We start from the raw sequence: 19503 nt of genomic DNA, 5'->3' as shown, positions 1-19503 counted from the left end.
GCAGAAAACAGGAGAGCAGGACTGTTTCCTAGCACTGACTTGAAAACATTCCCTTTTCAGTTCATGATGTGGGTCTGCATTTTCTTTCCAGAGACTTCCCTGCTTCTCAAATTGAGATCCGCATGTGGACAGACACACTTCCAATGGAAGTGAAGGAATAGAAAAAATAGAAACTGGGAACACAACAGCCAAAATTGTTTCCCATCATCTGAACCGTTCAAATAGGAAATTTTAGAGTGACTAAGGGTGGCCATTTTTCACTGGACTTCTTCTAATACATTGACAGATGTGACATAACAGCAACATTAAATTACAGTTAATTAAATAGTTAAAATATAGTCAAATTACAGTAAATGTTAGCCTAGACATTGGAAATATATATATATACACATACATATATATGTTGTATACACAAACATACTAGTAATAGGATTAACACCAGTTAAGATCTTCCATAAACTATTGAAAATGACCATATCCAGCTTTTGTGCAATTCAGAGAAAAGGAATGTCCTTTCAGAGACTATGCGACCATGCTGATCTCACAAAAAATAAGAGTTCTAGTGTTTAAAGGAAACCTTACAACGGCCACGGGATTTTCAGTAATATACTGGGGAAGGCATTGTTCATATACAGACCTGATCTCTGTGAACAGTAACGGTTCCAGGCTAATAATGAAATAATCCATTTTTACTAGATGAAAGAAGGGGGATCAGAAAAGTAACTCGATCTGTGGGTAATAATGGTGCCAAAAGCTTATAATGGAAAATATCTGAAGAATCCGAGACTCTCTCTGAGAGATATGAATGATTTCTTTTTTCTTGTGAAAAGTGTATGAAGAACTTGAGAAGAAGTGCCTGAGTGAATTTTATGAGAAAAAGCTCTGTTTGGGGTAGAAAGGGGCAGTGTCGGGTTGCAGCCCAAACACAGCCCAGCCTTACGTAACAGGAGGCACAGTTGAAAGATGCTCCGACGCCTGCACTTGATGCATTTGCACTTTGACATTTTTTCTTTCTCCTTCTCCCCTCATTTTTTGTTCTCCCCAAAACAAAGTTTATAAATTAGCAGGAAAAAGTCCCTGTGCCAAATTTCCCATCTACTAACATGCTCCATAATTCATACTATAACGATCTTTCAGCAGTAAGAAAACAGAGGGTGAAATCACTAAAATCAACTGAAGACTTGCTGTTTATTTCAACACGGTCAGGGTTTTGCCATTCCTGCCCAAATACTTTGATTGGACAGTCAAACTAAATTTCGTACAGAAACATCACCAGAGTGCAATGCTCGGCTTAGCTCACTTGTGCAAACAATCCTTACTCAGACAACCAGCCCTAATAACATCTCAGGAGCTTCTCAGCTGAGAAAGGCTCGCAAGAGCGACCCCTCCATTTGTGGCAGTTTTTAAACTACAGTTATTGTTGCTGTCTTGAAGCTCTTTTCCTTGACTTCTCCGTACAAAACAGGTTCAGGATGTATCAAAGCAAAACCAAGAGAGATTAAAATATTTTTATGTTTAGGCCCTCAAAATACAGGCACGTAAAGGAGAGTGCAAACAGGATTCACGGCTCTGAATATGCAATCATCCAGATGTGCCTCTCGTAGTGCAGGTTAGGCTCATAGGACAGAATGTGTGGCTCAGGAAGAGTCCAGGGGAGAGCAGCATTTATTTCTGAAACACAGTCATCCAATCCAGAACCAATGCTCTTGTGCAATAATTTTCTCTGAGTTTTTTTATGGAGGTAATCAGCCTAACTATCCCCATTTTACAGTTGGGGAAGATGAAGAAGTGAGGGGCAAAAATTGCCCACGGTTATGCAGCAGAGCAGTACTCACCCAGCTCATCGCACAGTGTGCTCTTGGCAGTGCTGTGCTGTCTGCCTGGATGAAGCAGAAATGGGAATGAGAAGGAAAAATCAGGAAGGTGGGTTTAGGGCAGGTATAATGAACCTGTTGGCCATTCCCTCCATTAAAATCCCTTTATTTTCTGCAGTTTCATCCTTTGCATTACAGGCACTGGCATATCATCTAACTCCCACTCAGTCATCTCGGGCATGCTTGTACTGGTTACTAGGAAGTAAATAATAAAATTGCAGGTATTTCTCTGGCACAATAATTTGAAGCGTATCGCAAAATTCAGCCTTTCTCTCTCTCTCTCTTTCGTACACACATAAAACCTCCCTACTCTGTAAGTGTGTGTGTGAGTGCATGTGTAATGCAGATAAATCATTGGATTTCAATGACTACTGGGCTGAGATTGAAATAAGAAATAGCTTGTTGATTACTAAGGCGATTAAAAGGATCATCTTATTGATTCCCACCCAGCCAGGCACAGACCTCAGTAATGAACATTGACTGGTTTAATAAGGGAAAAGGCAAGATTTACTGGACGCATGTGCTTTTCATTAGAGTGAGCTGAAAGGAAATAAAAAATGCTGACCTACCCAGTCATGGGCCACCGTGCCTCTTACTCTTACGAGTGCAGCTATACAGGAACATCGGTAATAGAAAGCAGTATGTGACTGCACAGGGGCAATGCCTAATAAAATTACTGAAACTAAAGTAACAGAAATGAAATCATTTTCTTCCATCTTTCCCTTTTTTTGTACCGATATCCATTCCCCTGGCTTAGAGTACAAGAATTTGGAAATCCATTAAAAATGAAAGCTGACAATGTTTTTAAAAATCAGAGGCAAGTTCTCCTTCCCTCTTAGATCTGTTGGGAGATATGAGATGCCTACAAGTAGCTCATCTATCTAGGTTGATACTAGGAGCAAATCATTCTCTAAAAGATAAGCTTGAGGTTAAAAAGGCATCAACGTGGACATGTGTGTTACGCAGGAGTTCAGACATTGGTCCTATTCGTTCTTGTAACAATCAATGGCTCAGTGAACGTCTCCTTCAGAAAGACTTTCATTTCTCAGGCTGAATCTGCAGATACTTGGTACAGGTGATGGGTAAGTTTTTCTTCTTAACCATCAGCAGCAGTAGCTGATTTTACCACACAAATAACCGTATTTTCATATGTGTAAGTCATACCTCATAATTTACACCCCTGTCAGCAGACTCGTACTTGAACCTAACTCCTTAGGTAACATACATTTCACCTACACCCGTGGGTAACCTCCTGAAAATCCAAGGCAAGGAGGTCGGCGGAGTACAAGAACCAGGCTGTGCAGGAAAGACCTCATTTCTGGGAGAGAGGAAGCAGGTTGCTGAGGATTAGAGACGATGTGGGCTGCTAAGGGAGACAAGACTTTCAAATAAACATCCCTTCACATCACCCTCTGATTCACATAGCCCACAGTGCTGCTGAATCACAGGGATTTTTACGAATAATCAAATACCTTGCATATCATATATATGAAACATGATGTTCTTACTTGGTAGCCCCAAAGAGAGTATTCATTTCTAAAACAGCACAATGTGTGTTTTCTTTGCCTGCTTACACAGTGAATGATGAGGAAATGATGAAATTTAGCATTGTGTCCACTTTTTTTCTGCATGAGGAGTGTAGGTTTCCTGAAGCATTTAAAACTGGAGGGCCCAAAGTCTGCTTAGATGTGCAATCTGCAAATCCAAAGTACCTCCACTAACCAAAACGGGGTTACACAAGATCTGTCGCCATGTCACATTTTAAGAAAAGGAAAGACAGACCTTCTTAGTAAATAAATTCTGCTTTAACTTGAGGAATTGGTACAATATTCATAGATACATCCATCTGTGCCCTCTGTGAGGGGCTCCCTGTCACTGCATCCTTTTGATATCATGGGAACATGGTTGATCTTCTTTCAGTGATGATGGTCCTGATAATGACTGTGGCATGGTACTGAGGTCACTTCATCAGCATGAAGTCCCTTCCTGCCCATGCTTCCTACTAGAGTAGTTTTCTCTGCTCCGTCTTCATGTGAGCTCTGCTATTGCCTCCAGGGAGCACAGGTAGAGTCATAGGCTGTTCTAGGTTACTTGACTTGGTGGTCCAGGGATCGGCAGTCCTTTAGGAGTGTAGTGGAAAGCATTTCTTTCTTTCCCAGATGAAAGCCTTTGGGTAACAGCCCAGCAGGAGTTTGGAGAATCAGCCTCCTAGAGAACCAAGATGCTGATAAGCAATATCCTGCCTCCAGGCAGATGCTCCCAGCTCCCAGGAACTGCTGAGCTCCAAATTCAGCAAGAACCGGTGACACTGACATGACATTCAGGTGAGGGAGGCCACTGTTGAGGGCATGAAATGTGCCTCATAAGTGATATCTCATCAGGAGCTGAGAGCCCTTGCCTTAGCAGGGATATGTGTCTCAGGGCATTCCAGTGCCTGGCCTGGAGCCAGCCCTGCTGCATGCCATTCAAACCCGAGAGCATCCAGTCCCACTGCCATAACCCCCAGCTCTGAAGGCGGCACCTCCAAGCTCCATTTCCTTCCCAGTTCCACTGTCTCCTCTCTTCTGCCCAAGACAGATTGATGGCTGGTTTGGATAAATGGCTATAGCACAGGATCAACCAGTGACATGAAAAGTTGTTTCGAGAGCTATGAAACACTGCCTGCACAAATAGCCTCTGAGGCGCTAATATAAAGCAACTCAAAGTGCTGTGAAGCCCTTTGTGAGCACCTTTCTTTCTGCTTATGAGTGCCCTATTTAAATCAAGCTCAAAATGGTTGAGTCAGAAATTAAATGCAGCTGAAGGGCTCCAGAAGCACCAAGAAAGGATTTTGACCCAGAAGAAATGGCTGAGCTTCCAATCACACCAACCATCTGTCTGGTACCACTGGCCAAAACCTACCAGAGTCCTGCCAAAAGGGACAGGGGTCTCTCACCTTGAGTCCTACTGCCTTCATCCTTTTCCCGGAAACCAAAGATGGCATTTCCAGTCCTGGATAAAAACTAGTGATTTACAAAATGTTGGATATTTATGCTGTAGACTGTGAAAAACCCACATTGTCCAGGCAGACATTTTCCCAGAGCTGATTTCCCTCCTCTGCCTGCTTCCACCCAAGAGGTACCGGCAGTCGGAGCTTCCCCTTCCAAAGCTGGCATTGCCAACTTCCAGCTGAGGCCAGAGTTAAGGTTTGTTCCTCTTGCCGGAGAAATTTGGGCATGTGTTACATTTCTTGCATGCTGGAAATGCAAAGGAGTTTCTTGTGGAGGCTGTTTCTCAGTGTGATCGCTTGCTATAATGTGTGGGCACAAAGGGGTGTCCAAAAGCTCTCCTTAGCCAAATATTTCCCTGCATTTTAAGATTTGCATGGGTGGGTTTTGTACTTAAGCAGCCTTTAATGTATTCAAAAAAAGGTTTGGTTGGTGGCTTACATAATAGTGTTGAATCTGACCCAGACGTGTTGTCACAGCACTGCTGTCAGATAGATAGTGAGCTGTCAGATTTAAATATTCGCTAGTAATCTAGGTTATTGGGCCCCTTCCTTCAAAAGTGCACCCAGCAGAAAAGCAGTAGTGTTAGGAGCTGGAATTACAAGGTTCCGCAATGGGGTTAAATCTTCTCAAATCACTGCCTGATAAAGAGAAAATTTTCAGGTGAACTATGTTCTGTTCCAGGACCAGCTTCCAGCTGATTTGTTTTTTCACTGTTCTCCTTGGGCTGGATCATGGTTAGAGGTGATAACTTCACCTATAGGTCAAAAATTTCTAGGTATTTACTAGAAATAAGCCCAAGTAGGAAGTAAAAGGATTCAAGGACTTCGGTTGTCTGCAGTCAGCCTTAACAACACATAGAGCACCACACCATCAGGCACCATCATTACATAGTTGATGTCTAATTAAAACCTTAAATATCAGAGACCATATAAAGTGCTGACCTTTTCCACTGAGAAAAGACTAATTGTTCTTTGTTGCTAAAGATACATGAGGTATCTTTAAAGATGTAATCTTGCTCATTCCAGAACACATTTTTAGAAAGGTTCTGCTGTAGTCATTGATAGGAGAAGCAATTAGCTATGAAAAACATTTTATACCATGCAATGGCACTTGTGTACAGTTGAAAAAATTTTACTGCAGATTTCTTAGCTATTGAAACTTGAATTTTTATTATGCACAATCTCCCTTTTTAAATCAATTTGGGTATCAGAGACCAAAAACGCAAAGATTGTCTTGGAGAGCATTATTTCTCAATCAAAGAATGTAATGACTTTTCATGGATTAATCTTGCCACTTGCCATGTGTAGTCTTTATTCCATAACATAGTGATCCTGGAGTGTTGTGACTGCTTGACACAATATATCACATAATATATCTGCTATAGGTATTCTCATTACAGAGAGAGAGACAAGTGAGATTGGAAAGTGAGAGCAGAACTGGTCAGATCAAAGTAAAAGGGAAAGTGGTGAGAAGTAAAAAAAGAGTATGTGGAAAACCCATATTATCAGGACCTTGAATTCTCCCCAGGTTCAAGTGACGCAGGTAGAAAAACGGCTTAATTTCTGCCCTATCAAAAGACAACAGTCTTTTGATCAGAGAAGACAGGTTAGAGAAGGAAGTTAGTTTCTTAGGAAGACAAGGCATCTGTAGATGATCTCAATCTGAGCCAAAAAAATGTGTTCTTATTCTTGGCCGGAGCAATCTCTCTAGTGTCAGTCCCTCGGGGCACGGGCTGCGGTCAGCACTCTGGAGTTGTTCCAGATGCATTTAATGTTCTTTGCACCAACTTCAAGGCAGCTCCTATCTTGTGTGGGGACGCACAAGGTTCTCTCTCCTTACGCACATCACATACCCTGGTTGTTTTGAACAATTTAGCTAAGTCAAAACTCTTCATCTGAAGTTTCATCTGCAGGGGTGGCTTAGACAATTCCACCAAAGGCAGAGAAAGGGTCCCAAGTTTCTCACCAGGAGTGTGTTGTAAGGACTCCAGGAGGTCCCTGATAGCCATCACTTCTGTTTCACGTTTGTACATATACATCTGCCTGTACGACTTCTATTTATGATATATGGGGAACCTAACTCCACCTATAACAATGTGCTTGATTGCCCTGTATGTTGGTTTTGCTCGCACGCAACTGAGTTCATAGGAATTAAACATGCTCCCTAGTATCTCCTTCTTCTGCACAAAAGGAATAACAGAAACTTTGTCTCAGCCATTCAACTCCTCCTTCTCTCTTTGCTGTATTTTCCTGATTGTCTTCAGCCTTGGTACCACCAAAGTTCATTTTGCTGACGCAGTTGTACAATTTGACTTACAGGATGGAGAAAGATGAGGCACCAGCTTCAGACCAGTTCTCTTCTCTGAAGTTGCCCCAGCTCACACCACTCAGTTCATTTTCACTCAGCACCTCACTCTCAAGAAATCTTTGAATTAGTCCAGGCAGTATGAGCTGATACTGGTCCTCACTTAGTAAATTCAAATTCATTCTTTAAATTAAATACTGCAGGGCAGAACTGATTATAATGGTTGAGGCCACTTGAATCAGATAATTGACTGGGAACAGAACAGTCTCTCCTAGGACTCATCTCCCCCAGGCTGTGGCGTGTTCTGTCATGAAAAGAAACATTTGCTAAAGCCCAATCTCAGTGCCATTTGCACGACCAGGATGTGGAATAGGCCATACCCCAGTGTGGACCAGGTCTCCTGCCCTGGGACGGGATATAGGCAGTGTCTGAGCACAGAAGCTCCTCACTGAAGATGGAGCAGGCTGGAGTACCTGCCACCAGCTGCAACGCTATTAATGGTACAGGGACCACAGCTGTGCAGCAGCAGACTAGCGTGCATTCGCTATTTTCACGACATTACCAAAGAGAACAAAAAAAAAAAAAAGAAAGAAAGAAAGAGAGAGGCTATAAATCCCCTAAACTGGGGAAGATAAATTTGTGTGAAAAGTCATGAGCAACCTGACAGGAAAGAGTTACTTTATGCCATTTTGCGGCGAGGAAAAACAGCCTTAGGTTTTCTATTGTCTGCAGGTTTTTCTCTGTGAGAACAGAAGGTTGGGCACAAGGTGAACTGTCAGGAGGAAAAATCGAGGGAATCATAGAGAAGATGGGCCTTGTACATAATTGATCTGACAGAGTGCTGCCCACTCCATCATTGTGGCTGAAATATGCTTGGCCTCCTGCGCAATAATGCATGCGAGTTTAGCAGCGCAAGACTTGGTCTATTAGGGAGTTTGTTTAATCAGGAATGCTCCTGTCCCTGCCAGCGCCGAATGTCGCTTGCAAAACACGAAATCTGCTCTCTGACTGGAAGAGAAAATTCTGCCGTGCTAAACACTTTCAAAGCAGACATAAAAGCAGAAAGTGACTTTGAGTAAAATCGGGGGCTATTGGAAGTAAGAGGAACATCTCTATTGCCTTCAACAAGGCCAGTGCTATGCTTTGTTCCCTGAAGAATTCCCTCACTGTTTCTCCCCATCAGATCTCTTTTTCCTTTTTTGATCCTTTTAGTGGAAGACGTTATCGTCTCATTGACTTGTCTCACAACTGGCCCAGCATAATAAGAATAAGAAGCTCTGTGGTCTGTTATAACTAGTTGTAGGTGCCTTCCATAGGAGGGGCAAAAGATTTCTGAGGACTGGGGATTTCAAACCTGGAGTGTTATTACAGTCACTAAATATCACGGCTTTGCTACTGCAAGATAAAGAGGCAAAGCTTAAAAGTTGAAGATACACCACACTTAAGTTCTGATAAAAGCTGGAGATTGTGTTTTGAAGACCCCAAGTGGTCTAAGCCTGCAGACCTTTTTCAGAAGCCTCTGTCCTGCCTTGCTTTGAGCAAAACTTCGACAAGTGGACAAATCCCGCAAAGTGCCAGCAGTTCGTTGTGAGGTGCTGAGACCTCCCGGACCCCGAGGGGGTCAGTGGAACTAAGCTGCCCACCAGCTCAGGCTGCACAGGAGACACAGATCCTGCTCACTGTTCTCAAAAATAAAGAGCTATGGAGGGACCACGCTATTTTCCCCTGCACCATGACCTATGCCACCTTCTGCTAAGGTGACAGAGCGAGTGCTAGATGTTATCACTTACAGTCCATTTCACAGTGGATAAATCAAGCCAGCAATATAACAATATTGCAGCAGGGCCACCACAAGCAATTTTCTAAAAACCATGCTGACATCACCAGAAATTTTATTTAAATCCTTACTATTTCCAGCTAAAAAATCCATCATCATTATGTAAATTACTTGTATCAGACCCCAGAATAATCTTTTCAGAAATGATCACTCCTGATGTTTAAACCGATTGCGATTTATTTTACCTCTCAGATTTTCCCTCTGGCTAATGTTGGCGAGAGCTGCGATCACCAGCTGCAAACTCAATAATTTTGCCTAAAAACATTTGACAAAAAAGGGGTTAACGATTTCCATGCAGGGTAAAGCTATAAGGAATTAGTGCTTGGGAGTGTAGAACATTCACTTTTACAGTAGGTGGTGTTCTTGTTACACTTTCATACATGCCAGGCTAATTAACTGTCTTAAAGACCACATCATTAAATTATTTCCCCTGCTTAAGACACTGCAATGTTTAATGTACCCCAGCAATTCAATTATGTTTAAAACAATATCCTAAGGATGAACTACTACAGGTGGCATTTAGAGGAATTTTCATGCTTTACCTCAAACACAGGTAAAACAGAAGAGCAAAAATAGAATTTGAATTCCAAAATAGCTGTTTGAACAAAAAAATCTTCCACAAAAACTTGTAAATGAAGCTAATTATTGTAGTCTGGATGACTGATTTTGCCTTCACTCTCTTTTGTAAAAGTTCATTCAAAGACTGTAAAGAGTTTTATGTTTCCCTCAATACTTGTTAAAATCTGCCCATTGCATCTTATGATATATTTCTATATTTTTTGTTGCTTTACCTTCTTTTCCTGTTGCAGTTTTTCTTGTTTTAAGGAAAAAAGCATGAGGTTTAATTTAGTATAGCATTTTGGAAGGGGGGGAGGGCAAGGTCATCCTGATAGTGTATTTCAGACATTGTGTTAGGGAGTAAATAGGCAGAGGTCTCTGTTACACACCTAATCAAAACATCTCACGTTAATTTATCAGAGGAAAAGCAGGCTGCATTCTGGGTCCATCACTTTCCACACCAGCATCATTTCCAGGTACCAGCGCTGCATCTCAGTGTGGCAGAATGAGTGCAAGGCTAGCAGCGAGCTCCGCACAAAGGACACCACAGTTGCTCGAGTCTCGCTCCTTGTCAGCAGGAGCTACAGAGGATGTCCTCTGTGTGCCGCGGACATGGAAGCACGCTGCTTTGCTGCCAAGGATAGGAGCAGCTTCAACAACAGAAGCTTGTGTCATTGGCATACTGTGCATCATCTACTGGACCTACAGAAAAAACAGGGGTAAAAGGGACCAGAAGAGTATTTTGGACTACACCTGAGTCCAAAAACGTACTGCCAGCCTCTCCTCTACCATCTTTGTGTGGTGTTTAAGAAATACTGATCCCTGATGTCAGGCAACCAAGATTCTCACACATAAAAGCCTCATTGATCTTTGGTGTAGAGAGCTATGTTCTACAACAGGTTCTTTTACACAAACTAATCAAATTATTGTTTGAAAACTTGCTAGGCACCCTCGAGGTCACGATACAGAGTTTACTGGTAGACATGGGATAGGACCCAGCTAAAATGCAAATCATCAACCCAATAATTTGGACGGAGTTCATCTTCATCTCCTTTCATTTCAACAGAAATGCTAGTCATCTGAATAGCTTTGGTACTACTCCGTATGTGGGAGGTGCTGCTTCCTGCCCAAAACCTATCTCATTTTCTAAAGCATTGTGCCAAGCCATCTGAGAGTGAACGTGATCTCACAGACAAAACTCGCTGAAGCCTAACTCAGGTAGCAAACCACAACAAGGATGTGTGGGTACCATACCCACATAGAGAAGCCACAACTCAGAGTAAAAGCAGGATTCTGTGTAATATCGCAAAGGCATCACCTACTGCTAAATATGTTAGCGCATAGAAGAGGATCATTATTATTCAACCGTCTTTTAGAGAAGAACAACACAGGATAGTGCTTCTTTTGGCTGGGGCAGGCAGAATGGCTGCTCATGATGGCATTCAAGGGCCATAGGGCTTCTGCCTCTTACAGTTGACCAAAGCTGTAGCTATCATTTGACTAAAATGCTCATATCCAGTGTAACATGACAGTTGTCCTTTTGAATGAGTGAGAAAAGTTAGGTCAAATGACCATAGGTAGCTTCTACTTGCTGCCATGTAATCGATCATGTAACAGAAAATGCAATCAGCATCAACCCGACTTTCCTGAGTGACGCCATCACGTGGCGACATGATGTGTCAATGTCATGTAATGGGGAGGGGCTCTACCGTGGTCTTGTGGTGGACACTTCAGGTGACAGAAGGTGGGAAGACCACTTGTGCTCATGAAAAATGGCATCTGTAAGCAAGCTGGTGCCACCAAACAATTCATCCACTTCTCAGACCTGATGATCTTTCCTGGTGGGCTGAATCCAGCCTTTAGGGGATAAACTGACTATTCCTAACTTAAGGGAAACAAAAAGGAACTGCAGTGTCTGTAGGAGCCTATGAGTTTAGGATTTTAGCGTGGAAGTATCATGTTGTTCCTAATGCAACTGACAATATACTATTGCAGTCTATAACCTCACCAGTGAGAAAACCTTTTCAGATTTTAAATGTCTAAAATTAGAAAGTATTTAGCATCAGGATTTTGGTTGATTTCTATTATAAAGAATTCCCTTACCATGAGGGAAGCACGTATGCACAGGCAATTTCTACCAAGCAGCAGCTGCAAATCCCACAGGGACTTGCTCTTATGGCCAATATTCTCAAAGGGAGCTGCTTCTTCAGCAGCTCGGTGGTGGGTGAAGTGTTCTCCTTATGCAGGTCTGTAAGGAGGTCAGTGATCCAACTCAATACTGGTACCTGGATACTGCTTAAATATTTTCAGACTACACTTCCCGGTACTTCCAGAGAAGCTGACCAGAGGAGGAGCCTCATCCTCATTTTCCCAATCCCTACTGCCCACTCTGCTCCCACTTTGCCATCACTCCCCGTCACAGACATTCAGTGAATCCAGCCAAGGAAATAGCCTGTCTGAAAACTAGGCATTTCTTTTTAAAACTAGGTGAATATTCACCGAGATCAGTTTTCTGATCTCTCACTGCATGGTCAGAGAAACACCTGTGCCGACACAGGGGGAGGGAGTGCGAACAACCATCTGGAGAGCACGGGGGGACAGGAAATCCATTTTTGTTGCAGAACAGGCTTCTGCCAGCTTAACTAGGCATGGAGCGGTGGCGTTAATCAAGACCTTGAAACAAGCCTTAAGGCAAACATAGCATGGCATCCAAGGGATTAACCACAGGATGAAATACATTGCTGACTATATGATGACCCAGAAGTCCTTAAAACATATACATCTACATTGAGATACCTACGATGCTAGGCTAAGGATGTCATCCAGAAAATAGGGAGATGAAGGTGAAATTCTAGCTATGCAATGGTTTGAAATAAGTAGGTCTTATATGTGTTAATTCACAATAACCATGTCAGCACATAAATACACACCCGAAACATCACTAGAAATCACTGTGTGGTTTCTAAAATGCATAGAGCATAATCCTTTTGTACCCTGCTCAAGCCTATGCAAAGGGTATGTGATTAGGTCCTTGTCCTGATTAATTCTGCAGCAAAGTAGAGATATACATAACCATCATGACTACACTTAAAGCCCGGGCACACACATGCTATATATTGTGTTGCCTAGTCTTGCTTCTGCTTTCTCCTTTTGAATTATTCGTCATAATTTTAAATTGATTTTAATATATTTATTTTCCATATATGTCCCTATTATTTATTTAGCATTTTATTCCAATTTTATGCCATCATATACCTAGACATTTTTTTTCCTTCAGTTTCCAGATCTGTTTTACAAATAAATTGCAAATGTCAAGATCATTTCCTTTCTCAAGAGTTTCCTAAACCCTAACCAGCTCAACAAGTCTCATGTAACATAAAACATACAGCATGAACTTAGAACATAGGAATGCATATAACAATCTCTCTTTTTTTCTAATGCAGTTATGCATATTTAATGCATTGATTCCCTTGAAGCAGTCAATAAAATACTTCAGGTAGTAAAATATACCCTGACAGTAATATTTTTCATTCAATACTTCTCCCTTTCCTTGCTGAAGACTCCAACCATAAGAAAAGTGGAGATCATGACTGTTACATATGTTTAAATGGTATCTCAAGATCTCAGTTAGGCTCTGGTCTGCTCTTGACCCAGGCATTATAGATTTGGGCCCTGAGTGTGTCCCCATAATATTTATATTACTCATAATGACTCATATACTGGTTTAGGAAAGAGTTTGTTGCACTGATTTTAAACCCTCTTTTTTATAACTTAGCTGAACATCCAAAAGGAGATTTCAGAGCTTTGACAACCAGTCTCTTTAAAAGGCTGCTATGAAATACCTTTAAATAAGAGCAAAGCCCACTGAATTCTGGAAAATAATTTCTCCAAAAAGAAATTACAGCCTGTATGGGGAGGCTAGCTCAGTAGATTAGGCTCTGTCTGTCCTCGGATATCCACCTGACTGAGAACCTGCTGTAACTAGAGGTATTCACAGAGCAGCAAAATTAACGATAAAATAGAAACCCTGCAGCTAGCAAACATAACCGTGACTCACCCAATTCAATGAACATTGGCTTGCATGCTTCTGCTGTTGCCCCCTTACAATCTGCGCACCAGTCGAAACTTATCCATAGAGGGCAATGGAAAAACATCCATCGATTTGTGTGGGTATCACCCCTGAACGTCCTCCTCTCTCAGGACTGGCGTTGCCATCAGGAGGAGCTGAGGACATGGTACTCCACAGGACCAAAAGCTGTGTAACAAAAGCCTGGTATGAATAAGATCAGCTGTGCTTTATTTGAGTTGTACATTTATTTAAAGTTGCTACAAATACACTGGACTGTTTAGTGCAGAAAATAGGCTTGCTGGGATTAGAAAATGGGCAGTAAAGCCAACATATACAGTGTTTGCGCCTAACTAAATGAATGTCTCAGTTTCATTTCTGACTTGAACCTATAACAGAAGGTTACAATAGTTTCGCAACGCTAATTTTATTTTAGATGCATATGAGAGAGATGTAAGGAGGTGCTAGAACACCCCCATTCCTAATTTGCAGTTATAATTATTTTGTAATAAACATAGCTCTGCAAAGAAGTCTTTGAGTGACAGAGCCAGAGACCAGAATTTCTCTTCTTTATATGCATTAAAGGTGTCGGTAGAGACAGAGCAGGGATCCCACACTGACCTCATCAATCACCTTCACCTCATACCTGCCAGAAAGATGCCCGTGCTGCAAGGGAATCATCCTCTGCAGGATCCATTTACTTTTTGGCTTCTCCTCTGTCACTTCCAGATAGGACCAGAATTACAGCTTAGAAACGAGCAGGGGCAAGAATCTCCTTAGACCCCCGAGTCATTTCTTGATCTTCTCTAAACAACCATCAGCTGGGAAAAATTCATCACTAGTAACCTGTGCCAACTTTCCTCTGGAATCAGCAAGGTAAAAGGCCACATATCCCGTCAAAAGTGTACTGGCTTTTGCAACAATACTTTGAATTTCCAGCAGTAGATATACATAGCTAAATTCAAATGAAGAACTGTCAATGCTCTAGATGGGTATTTTACCAATTTTGCTGATTGGTAAACTCCTATATGGAGTAAATAGCAGACTTAATGAGAAAGCAAGCCCTGAAATTTTATTTTATGCCTCCTCTGTTTCTGTGAAGCCTCACTTCCCTGCTGTGTGCTGCCACCTCTTTTCCAAAGGGAAGATCATAGTCTCAGTCTTTATAAGAGCAGGAAAGATTTTCTTTGCTATCAAAGTGATGCCCGCTGGGTGAACGTGCTGCACGAGTTACACAGCCCTGTCACTTATAGAGCTCAGCAAACTCATGTTCTCCTAACGATCCTGTCTCAGCCAATTCATGCAGCATCGTCCAGAGGGTTCGGCTGCCATTTTTCATTGCCTCCATGAGAGGAAGGAACAGAGACAACTGCTATTGAGGATCTGAGTCCAATTTGCCACTGTGTTACTCCAGTTTTAAACGAGTGTCTCTTCGTTGACTTCTTTGGAAGAAAAAGATTCTTCTTCAGAGAGTTAAAATATCTCAGTAACCTTATGTTAGTGAAAATCTGAAGTAACATGGTCCTGTTGTACCTCTGGGCACAGTGTTGCACTGGATTCTAGGCTCTTTGTCCGATGAGACTTCATATGGGTGAACTTCTCAGCAAATCCACATCCGAACATGTGGAGCACGCTGAAAATCTTCATACTGTGCAATGGACTGAACATGCAGGAGCACTTGGGTTCCTCTTCATATAGTTCCCATCACTTTTACCACTTTCTGGAAACCCTATCTGAGACGGAGGCTCTGTTTGAGTAATAACACTTGCCATGTGCAAGTGTATATTAAAAGACTTTCTGTTGCAGGGAGCAGACAGAGCCACTGTTTAGGCAAGGCAGCATGTGAGAAAAGACCTTGCAGTGCAGGAGAGCAGGGTGGTCTGGCAGTCAGGTGAGAGCATGGAGGGGAAAGACCAGCCTGTTCTGTGCAGCTCGTTATACAGAATATTGACAGCAAATGCACTAGTCATTATAAAGAATAAAATAAGCAGGTATATGCATCCAGACACGTTTTGCTCAAAAAACATAAATTTCTACAATTTTGTTTCAAATCACAACTACTGCAAAAAATGGTCAGAATATTGTGTGTTAAACTAACCTGATAATTTACTTAAAAACTGCTCATTTGTCACTGAGGGTACTGAGCGTATCCAAGGGAGCCAAGGCACTGCTTGAAAATGTTTGAGAGAAACTCCTACCACCTCTTGTACCCTTTGCAACTCCTTTGCAGGCCAATTTAATGTACTCTCTGTCACAGAAACGTGAAGCTGTGCTTTAACAGTGCCAGCAGATTGCTTTACCCTGCCTGACTGTACTGAAATCACACATTTCTCTCTGCCTGCAGTCCCAGAGGTCACAGCTTCGGTCAGGAGAGAACAAAAATGACGTTTTGTGATCCAGCGTTTAGACAGTTATCAACTCATAAATCTTGGTCGGAGTGTAATGACAAAGCATGGGACAGTAGAGTCCCATACACGCAGAGATGTCTTCAGGAAAAAAAAGGCAAAGCTATGCATAAGACAAAGGCGACTGTATTTAGCATGTGGCAAACCAGACATGCTTTTTTCAACTATTTTTATTTTTCTATTTTCCACTCCTCATTTTCTGCATTTCTAGGTAGGAATAGAAGACCGTGTCACCACTTCAAAATATTTATAGCAGTTAGCTAAGGAGTAATGATCATAAGCAGAATCACTTAAAGAACAACATTGAAATGTTTTTTCATACTGAAAATAAATGACTCACTCCTTTGTATTTGGCAGCTTGAAATGGGACCTCTTTCCTTAATGACATTCCTCCTTTGCAGTGCACTTATATTCATTTGCCGTTGTGCATTTGTTCATAGTATCAGTAATACTTGGCACTTACAGTCTGTACTGTCTTTTAATTCAAAGACTTTATGAACACTGATTAATTAAACTGAGCAGTATCCTTCAGAGGTTAGTGTTTACACCAGTTGTTCAGATCAGAAAACTGAGAGGGGTTAAATTTCTTGCAAAAAAAAAAAAAAAGCCTGCTGCATGTCACAGGTGAATTCCAAAATTCAGAAGGGTTTTCTTTCCCCTTCTCTGTCACCAGGATTGAGGTCAGCATGGCATGTGCTACGCAAGATTTCTGCCACACGAGACTGACCTGGTTAACAAAGAAAAATTGGGAATTTTGGCCCTGATCTGGGTTTGCACCCTCATCCTAAAATTAATCTGGCTCCAGGTCCTTGTCTGCTTTTTCAGCTCATGTGAGTGTGAAACTTAAGCATTTGAAGTTGTAGCTGCTCTGCAGGACAATCCTTCCTCATCTGTAAACATCTGGATCCAGATATGCTTCTCTCCAGCTCTTCCCCAAATAGATACTGTAGCCACTGGAAACATTCTGGCCTTGCTTGCATTCATTCAACTTCCTTGGCAGGCAATTTGATTTCTTCTTCTCATGTTGGTGAAAGGTATTAGCAAGGTAAGGACACTGCTGAATCAAACCCACTGTACTGAAAAAGTCCTTGGGAAATCTCCTGTTAAACTTGCAAAGCAGCTTCTGTCTCTCTGGAAGAATCTCGAGCAGAAATGTTTCCCTCAGAGTTTTTTCTCGCCTCCTTTTGCAGAGAGCCGTTCACACGTGTTCTTAGAGAGTTTGGGGGTAATTCATTCAACAACTGTCAAATCTTTCCAACTGCTTTATAGCTTGTCCTCCCCAAGCATTCTTTCACTAATCCCTATACCAAAGCTGAACCAAATGTGTGTTTATGTAAAACAGCCCATGCTATACGCAGCCTGTGCTTTTTGCATGACCTTTAGTGTAAAATGCAATATGTCTGGTCTCAGTTATGTTATTCTGTCAACATGTTCCAGTTTGGGCTAAGCTGGAAGCAGCGCTCTGTACATCTGGCTCAGGAAGAGAGGACATCTGTGCAACTAGTCTAATAAACCAGAGCAATTCAATGAAATATTGTTCTAGTGTTAGGGAATGAAAAGAATTTTTGCATTGCAAAACACAACAAATGCTGACTTCTACCAATAAGAGTGACCTCCAGAAATCTGGGAGATAAATCAGCATGAGAGAAAGGCGAAGAGATGTTAAATGATGCTCTTATTTCAAATATAAACATCTTTCAAACACATAAATAATCTCATTTGATTTAAAGTTCTTTAGTTCACACAGAGTTAGGTAATGTCCTCCTTTTAAAAATATCACTTTGGAAATTTATGGATGAAAAGTGCTAATTATGTATTTTTAAATGCATTTTATAATTTCATTCTATGAATCCCTTTAGGACATAATGCTATCTATAAATCCTTCCCCTCTTCTACCCAGGATTTTGTGAAGAACACAATTGCTAATGCAGTCTAAATTAGACAAAGGCATTTGGTGAGGTCAGAATACTATTGCTCGGAGGTTCCCATTTTATTTTCTTTGGCCATTTTTAAAAGGTTAGCACCTTACACTTACTCTAATAACAGTGTGCAACTCTGAAGTAATTCATTCTGCAATTGCTTTTAGCTGCTTTAGTGTCTTTATCAGCCACATTTATTCTTCTTTTCCAAGTACTCTCAAATAGTGAAAAAGCCCAAAGTTTTTGCCTTCCTTTTTTAAATAATAACTCCACTTGTAAAAGATACCGGGGCTCACTGACAACTGAGAAAAATCCCATTTTGCTCTTACATACTGTATTTCATGTTTTGCCTGACATAGGGTGGAAAGAGCAGAGTAGTGTCAGATTTCTCATGCTGTACTTCACATTCATCTCCATTTAATACAATTATTGATCTTCCTCCTGGAGTTTCTCTACAAATTTCACCATCCATTCTGCCCATGCATACCTGTTGTTGTCCACCTAGTGACGAAATCTCAAGAGGATAATACTGCTCATTTAGTTCAGAATTTGATCCAAGAGCCCATCAGGCTGTTTTCCAGCTCTCCTACAGTTTGCTGTCAGTAAACTTTCCTGCTCCACAGCCACCTTGGTTGGTCTCCACCTCATTTATCACTGCAAAAGCCCACATACAGCTGAGTTCATCCTGTTCACTACCTCTTGTAAAACTTCCATCTGTCCCACTCCCATTGACAACCTTTTTCCAAGGTGGGTGGAGAAGAAAGCCCAGCTTGGTGAGCATGATCTTCAACAAGCAGGGGATACAAAACATCTCCAGTTATTAAACAGCCTCATCTGTTGTTGCATGCAACGTGCACTGAATAGACAATATCTCGAGAGAATTCAAGGAAACCAAATACAGTCAGTGGCAAGAAGACTACAAACACAGTTAGTAATATTTGCAGAATCTCTTTTAAGAAAAGACACTAAAAGGCTCTTAAAAGATTCCTTCAAGCAATTTGATTCTAGTCCAAGGGTTTTGAAGAAAACAAACCCCTCCATATATCTTGATGCATTCTTGACTGTCCCAGGATATACTTCTGACCCAAGGAAGAGTATCAGTCAGGGACAAGGAAGGCAACATCAGCGCTGGATCTCTGACATGTATTATGTTTGCATACAGGAATTTAGTAAGGGGGGTAGTAGTGGTGGTGTTATATCACACAGCCCTAGTGTATAATTGATGACTGCATTAACGCAGAAGCAATAATGGTCCAGCAGACCAGGCACTTGATGAGGAATCAAGTACTCCTCCTCTGAACCCCTCCACTTAACAGAGATGGGATCCAGAGAAATCGTTTTGTCTTTCTGTACATCCTTTTCCCAAAATATGCTTTGTTCTAAATCGTCTGTGAGGACAGGGACCTTGCACATGTTTCCTAACACACAACAGTCCAGGACTGATGGCTTGGATGCTGAGAACCAAAGGGTGTCTTTACAGCAGACCCCAGAAGTCTCATAAAGAGACTAATAACTTGTCTTTTTTCTTAAAAGGGGGAAAAAAAAAAAAA

This window comes from Platalea leucorodia, assembly GCF_965183815.1.
Source record: "Platalea leucorodia genome assembly, chromosome: 5".
Taxonomy (NCBI): domain Eukaryota; kingdom Metazoa; phylum Chordata; class Aves; order Pelecaniformes; family Threskiornithidae; genus Platalea; species Platalea leucorodia.
The sequence above is the reverse complement of the archived record's forward strand: the minus strand, read 5'-3'. Positions refer to the sequence as shown.